We start from the raw sequence: 8,147 nt of genomic DNA on the forward strand, positions 1-8,147 counted from the left end.
CATCTGCAAAGTTACTAACTGTACCTCTTATGCTCACAACCAAACCATTTATATAAATGATGAAAAGCAGCGGACCAAGCACCAATCCTTTGGTACTCCACTGGTCAGAGGAGAGATGCAGCTGGTCAAACCACTTAGTTTTAAACAAAACAATTTATTTACAAGTTGACACCAGGGACCTGGTCTTGGTTCCGCCCTTGGGGCAACTGCGTGGAGTTTGCCGGGAGGCAGCAGTGCTAACCACTGAGCCACCATGCCACCCACAACCATGCCAATCTGGTCCGAGGTAATCTCCTGCTGGCTCGGCCATCTGGAGGACTGCCCCAGCACTGTAGGAAAACCATCCAGGTCTTGCTGCACTTGAACATAGATGGCTTCAAGATCTGTGGAGTCGCGAATGGAGCTGGACAACACACAGTTGTTGATGACCATCCCCCCACTTTTGACCATATGGTGGAAGGATATCGAAAAGGGAAGAGGGTAGTTAAGGTGAATGTTGGTCTTTTGGGAGACAACACCAGAGAGTTGATAGTGGGGTATACTGCAATGGCAAAGATGTTAAATCAATACTTTGCCTCAGTTTTTACAGTGGTACCATTCCTGTTGGAACGGGCAAGTCAGAGGCTATACAAAGGGTAGAACCTAAATAATCAACGTCCACAGGGAAAAGCAAACTATTAGGATTTAGGGCAGACAAGTCCCCTGGGTCTGATTGCCTACATCCCAGGACACTAAAGGAAGTGGCAGCGGATATCCATTGGTTACAATATTCCAAAATTCCCTGGATACAGAGAAGGTTCCAGTGGATTGGAAAATGGCTAACGTAACGTTCTTATCCAAAAAGGGAGGGTGGCAAAATGTGGGAAATTACAGACCAGTTAGTTTAACATCTACTGTTGAGAAAATGTTAGAATCACTTATCAAGGAAGCAGCATTTGGAAAGTCAAAACTCTATCCATCAGAGTCACTATGGTTTGATGAAGGGCAAATCATTGTTTGACTAACTTGTTAGCGTCCTTCAAAGGCGCAATGAGCAAAGTAGATAATGGGTATCTTATAGATGTAATATATGAGGACTTCCAGAAGACATTTGATGAGGTGCCACACAAAAGATTCATTCACAAGATTGGATCATATGGGATTAGGGGTAATTTATGATCTTGGATAGATGACTGGCTGATGGACAGAAGAGAGAGTCAGGATTTTTTTTTCCTGGATGGCAAGATGTAACTAGTGGCTTGCCACAAGGTTCAGTCCTTGGGCCCCACTATTTACAATCTACATTAACGAATTGGATACAGGGATAGAAGGCTCTATAGCCAAATTTGCAGATGACAGAAAAATAGGTGGGACAGTAAACTGCAATGAGGAAATAAGAACCTTACAAATCTAGATAGGTTAGGAGAGTGGGCCCAAATGTGGCAGATGGAGTTTAAGGTGGATAAGTGTGAGGTCATGCATTTAGGTTGAAAAAACAGGAAGGTGACCTATTATCTAAATGGGGAGAGACTTTGGGGTGCTCTGGTGCAGAGGGATCTGGGTATCCTCATTCATGAGTCATAGAAAACTAGCATGCAGGTACAACAGGTAATAAAGAAAATGAATGCAATGCCAGCTTTTATAGCTAAAGGAATAGAATATGAAGGTAAGGAAGTGTTGCTGCAACTATACATGGCATTGCTGAGGCCGCACTTCGAGGATTGGGCGCAGACTTTGGTCCCCTTATTTCAGGAAAGATGTAGTGACATTGGAGGCAGTTCAGCGGATGTTCACGAGTGGGTTAGGTGAATTGGTCATGCCATATTGCCCATAGTGTTCAGGGATGTGCAGGTTAGGTGCATTAGTCAGGGGTAAATGTGGAATAATAGGGGAAGAGGAATGGGTTGGGGTGGGTTACTCTTCAGAGGGTCGGTGTGGACTTGTTGGGTCAAAGGGCCTGTTTCCACACTGAAGAGATTCTACAATTCTATGTGGGCTTTGTCATATGAGGAGAGATTGAATGGTTTTGGCATATACACCCTGGAATTTAGAGGAATGAGGGGAAATCAAATTGGGGTATTTGATGATAAAAGGTGTGGATCAAATAGACGTGGATTGGATACTTCCTCTTGTGGGGCATTATGGGACGACAGGTCATAATTTTAAGAAAAGGGCTAGCAAATTTAAAACAGAAGTGAGGAGAAACTGCTTCTCCCGAAGGGTTATGAATCTGTAGGATTCGCTACTCCAGAGTGCGGTGGATGCTGGGACAGAGAGTAAATTTAAGGAGGAGTTAGACAGATTTTGAATTGGTGATGGGGTGAAGGGTTATGGGGAGAAGGCAGGAAAATTGGGGTGAGGAGCAGATCAGCCACGATTGAATGGTGGAGCAGACTCGCTGGGCCGAATAGCCTAATTCTGCTCCTATATCTGACGAGCTTCTGAAAGGTCATTTTGATAAAGCAACTGAAGATGGTTGGAGCTAGGACCCTACCCTGAGGAACCCCTGCAGAGATGTCTTGGAGCTGAGATGACTGACCTCCAACCACCACAACCATCTCTCAATGGAGAGTAGGCCCATTCTCATTAAGTTCTGTTTTGACTCTTTGATGCCACACTGGGTCAAGTGTGGCCTTGATGTCTCAGCGACTCTTACACATGCAATTCAGGTTCAAGTTAAGACTATGGATCAGATTTTTAATTGAAAGGCGAGTCTCCATTAAAATACAAAGTCGCAAGTACTCATGTACGGAGTCTTAATATATCACATCCATTACCACCATAAGTGCAAAACACAAATGAAAATCGATGAGCTTTCTCTCTGCAGTCGATACTAGTGGCTCAGTGGTTAGCACTGCTGTCTCACAGTACCAGGAACCCAGGATCGATTCCAGCTGTCTGGTGTGGAGTTTGCACATTCTCTCTGTGTGGGTTTCCTCTGGGTGCTCTGGCTTTGTCCCACAGTCCAAAGATGTGCAAGTTAGGGTGAATTGGCCATGCTAAATTGCCCATAGTGTTCAGTGGGTTAGGTACATTAGTCAGGGGTAAAATGAGAGTAATAAGTTAGGAGAATGGGTCTGGGTGAGTCACTCTTCCGAAGGTCGGTGTGGACTTGTTGGGCCGAATGGCCTGTTTCCACACTGTAGGGATTCTATGATTTCTCTGAAGTCCTGTTGGTTGTGCTCTAAGACGCGTTCCTTCATCACAAATGGCGATTGAAGAATTTCTTTGCAGAACGCAAACTTTACTGATCTGCAGTGGCTGCAACACGATACTAGTCCCAAATGGCTGTGATTTTCTTACAACGCGGGACGGCAAGGAAAGGGAACTGTTGCGTTGCATCAGAAGGGACTGGCGATCCCTGGCTTGACAGGTCGCATTTCCATCCACTTGCGTTTTCACGGACCGGCCTCTTCCTCGGCGCACGCCACTGTAGACTTCGCTTCCCTGAGTGAACGGATGTTCCTCGACACGCGACGACAAGAACGAACGAAGCGGACCGACCCACTTGCTGAGACAATTCAACGGGGCCGGGCTTTCCTTGGAGCGGCCATCTGGTGCAGAGTGCAATCCCCCAGCATGTTTTCTGACTCAACCAGAGAAGGGAGCTCCGTGACAGAGATGCGGCTCAGGGATGCGGAGTTCTCTCATGGTGCAGAGCAGCGAGAGAAAAGCAAAGCGTTCGCCCTATCCCCACAGCAGTCAGCTACCATGTTCGCCAGTGTACACGTTCACCTCCTCAGACTGCTGCCGAGAGGCTACGTTTCTGAGGTGAGTGCGGCACCCGGGGAAAGAGGGACTTTGGGGGGGGGGGGGGGGGAGGGGGCAGGTGGGGAGAGGCCACGGTGCCCGCTGGGTGCTTGGACTGCAGAAGGGATCAGATGCCAAGTTGGTAAGGTGCCAGGGTGGGGATGAGGGAGGGGTTGAGCTGGAGAAATAAAGTGGGTGTGGGGGGTGAAGGTCAGGTCCAAAGGGGACCATGGGCTGGGTCGGGCCCGGCGAGGGGAATGGGCCCAAGGTTAGATGGTGGAGAGTGGGGAACAGAGGGGAACACTCCATCCAGCCGAGGGGTGCACGGGGAGGGGGGGAGAGACTCAGGTCCAGGATATGGACCGCTGGGTCTGAGGCAGTGTGGAAGCTGGCTATTCCGCCCATTTGAGTCCACACCAATCCTCTGGTGAGCATCCAGCCCAAACCCAACTCCCTAACCATACCCCTGTAACTTTGCATTCCCCATGGCTAACCCACCCAGCCTGCACATCCCATGATACTATGGGTAATTTAGCATGGCCAATCCACCCTAAACTGCACATCCCTGGGCACTATGGGTAATTTAGCATGGCCAATCCACCCAAACCTGCGCATCTTTGGACTGCAGGAGGAAACTCACCCCTTAAGAACTCAACATGTCTGCCCCTCGCGAGGATCTGATATCCACACAGTGGCTCAGTGGATAACACCACAGCCTCACAGCTCCAGGGACCCGGGTTCGATTCCAGCCTCGGGGGACTGTCTGTGAGGAGTTTGCACATTTTCCCTGTGTCTGCGTGGGTTTCCTTTGGTGCTCCGGTTTCCTCCCACAATCCAAAAATGTCCAGGTTAGGGTGGATTGGCCCTGTTAAATTACCCATAGTGCCCAGGGATGTGTAGGTTAGGTGGTCAGGGGTAAATCTAGAGTAATAGGGATGAGGGAATGGGTCTGGGTGGGTTACTCTTCAGAGGGTCGGTGTGGACTTGTTGGGTCGAGGGCCTGTTTCCATACTATAGGGATTCCGTGAAACTGGAGCAACTGAGGAATCCCATGCAGACACAGTGGGGGAGAATGTGCAAACTCCACACAGACAATCGCAACGAGGCTGGAATCGAACCCGGGTCCCTGACACTGTGATGCAGCGGTGCTAACTAGTACACCACTGTGTGGATATCGGATCCTAGTGAGGGGCAGGAGTGTTGAGTTCTTGAGGGGTACATTTATGGGGATGGGGGAGGCGTGGGCTAGTCAGGATGAGTTGGGACTGTGTGGGATGAGTTGGGACTGTGTGGGCTAAGTGTGGTCTTGGTTTAACAGTTACTCAGGACCCAGCCTCATTATTTTAACAACCTCACTTTTCCTGAGTAATTACTGACTTAAATTTTATCTGGGAACTTTCAGAGAGATCTGCGCAGAGAGGCAAATTCAAGGGTCTCATGATGGGTTTTTGCGCTGGACACGTCCTTGCTATGTTAGTTCAGTGTCTGTCTGGCAAAAAAGCCAAACCCCAAAATAGAGTCAGAGAGATGTACTGCACGGAAACAGTCCCTTCGGTCCAACCCGTCCATGCCGACCAGATATCCCAACCCAAACTAGTCCCACCTGCCAGCAGCCAGCCCCATATCCCTCCAAACCCTTCCTATTCATATACCCATCCAGATGCCTCTTAAATGTTGTAATTGTACCAGCCTGTACCCCGTCTGTGTGAAAAAGTTGTCCCTTAGGTCTCTTTTGTATCTTTCCCCTCTCACCCTAAACCTATGCCCTCTAGTTCTGCACTCCCCTACTCCAGGGAAAAGACTTTGTCTATTTATCCTATCCATGTCCCTCATAATTTTGTAAACCTCTGTAAGGTCACCCCTCAGCCAAACCTAAAAATTTTAAAACTCTTGACAAAAAAAGTAGCACCCTGTAATCGCAAAACCCTCCTCTGTTAACTGAAGAGAAATAACTTTTCTATTGTACCCAAAACACATCTGGCGCAGTACCCAACACACCTCAGTGTGGATAGTATTCACACCAGAGATCCTTGGATCACACACACCTCAGTAGTTTCAGATCACTTAAGTTAAAAATCACACAACACCAGGTTGTAGTCCAACAGGTTTAATTGGAAACACTAGCTTTCGGAGTGTCGCTCCTTCATCGGGTAGTCCACAACCACCCGACGAAGAAGCTGCACTCTGAAAGCTATTGCTTACAATTAAACCTGTTGGACTATAACCTGGTGTTGTGTGATTTTTAACTTTGTACACCCCAGTCCAACACCGGCATCTCCTAATCATGTAGATCACTTAAATCTGCAACTGGAGGGGCAGCAAGGGAGGAGGAGAGGGAGTCTGCGACTGGAGGAACAGCGAGGGAGGAGGAGACGGAGTCTGCGACTGGAGGGGCAGCGAGGGAGGAGGAGACGGAGTCTGCGACTGGAGGAACTGAGAGTCCCTACTTGCTTGCTGTTCCAATCAAACTCTGCTGGCTTGGGAACAAGGGAACAGAGGGAGGCCATTTCAATGGACTCATGGCCAATGTCTGACCCACAGCCCTCAACACCTTGGCTTAACAGAAAAATAAATCTGCTTCGGATTTCAAACTAACAACCGATCCAGCACTCACTGCCATTTGTGGTGTAGGATTTCAAACCACTACCACTCGTGTGTGATTGGAAGCACTGCCTAGCATCGCTCCTGCATGGTCTGGCCCTAATTTTACATTACATTACAGTGTGGAAACAGGCCCTTCGGCCCAACAAGTCCACACCAACCCGCCGAAGCGCAACCCACCCATGCCCCTACATTTACCCCTTACCTAACACTATGGGCAATTTAGCATGGCCAATTCACCTGACCTGCACATCTTTGGATTGTGGGAGGAAACCGGAGCACCCGGAGGAAACCCACACAGACACGGGGAGAACGTGCAAACTCCACACAGTCAGTCGCCTGAGGTGGGAATTGAACCCGGGTCTCTGGCGCTGTGATGCAGCAGTGCTAACCACTGTGCCACCGTGCCGCCCTACTTTGTAGACTACTTCCTCAGATCTGAAATCTCCAACCAGAGGTCATTGTCTATCTTTATCCACCCTGCCCTTTCCTGTTAATATCTCGAAGCTTTTGATCCGAATGGCCCTTAAGCTTTGAAATTCTGGAGAAAACGAGCCTAACTTGTCTAATATCCCTCCATCTAAAGTCCAGGCGTTGTTCTTGTAAACTTACAGTGTACTCCTTTCAAGGCCAAGATAACCTTCCTCAGGTGTGGTGCCCAGATCTGGGGCAGGGCTAGGTAGGGATAGCTTTGTGGTACTTCCATGGGACTATTAATCCAGTCACCCCAGAGGGTTCTGTGATCGTGGGGTCGAATCCAGCCACAGTAGATGGTGGAATCTAAGTTCAATGAAACTCTGGAATTTCAGAGTCGAATGATAAAACATTGTCGGAAAAACCCATCTGGTTCACTCATATCCCTTTGCAGAAAGAAACCACTGTCCTTACCTATTCTAGCCTATATGTGACTCCAGACCTACAGCAATGTGGTTGACTCTGACCTGACCCCAGGCAATTAGGGATGGGGCAATAAATGTTGGACCTGGCCAGTGATGCCCTCGTCCCCTGAATGAATTTTAAAAAAACCACAATCTGCTCACAGTACTCCAAGTGGACTCGAACTAGAGATTCATAGGACCCCTAGAGTGTGAAAGCAGGCCATTCGGCCCAACCAGTCCACACCTACCCTCTGAACAACATCATGCCCCTAGGCCCAGCCTCCTATCCTATCCTAGCCCTGTAACCCTGAATTCCCCATGGCCAATCCACCCTAACCTGCACATCCCAGGGCACTATGGGTAATTTAGCACGGCCAATCCACCCTAACCTGCACACCCCAGGACATTATGGGTAATTTAGCATGGCCAATCCACCCTAACCTGCACATCCCAGGGCACTATGGGTAATTTAGCATGGCCAATCCACCCTAACCTGCATATCCCAGGGCACTATGGGTAATTTAGCACGGCCAATCCACCCTAACCTGCACACCCCTGGAGACTATGGGTAATTTAGCACGGCCAATCCACCCTAACCTGCACATCCCAGGGCACTATGGGTAATTTAGCATGGCCAATCGACCGCAACCTGTACATCTTTGGAACTGCGGGAGGAAACCGGAGAACACCCACTGAGTGGGGTGGAGGAGGGGAACGCACAGTCAGTCAGTCATGGGTCCCCGGCGCCATGAGCCGAACTCCTGCTCCCCACCACCCGAACCCTGCGGTCAGTTGTGAACCCGCTGGTGGATCAGCAGGTTGGACGACTGGGCGAAGGCCTTGCTGCAGACAGGGCAGGCGAAGGGCCGCTCGCCGGTGTGGAGCCGCCGGTGGGCCAGCAGGCTGGAGCGCTGGCTGAAGGCCTTGCCGCACTCGGAG

The sequence above is a fragment of the Chiloscyllium plagiosum genome, chromosome 44, assembly GCF_004010195.1.
Source record: "Chiloscyllium plagiosum isolate BGI_BamShark_2017 chromosome 44, ASM401019v2, whole genome shotgun sequence".
Classification (NCBI taxonomy): domain Eukaryota; kingdom Metazoa; phylum Chordata; class Chondrichthyes; order Orectolobiformes; family Hemiscylliidae; genus Chiloscyllium; species Chiloscyllium plagiosum.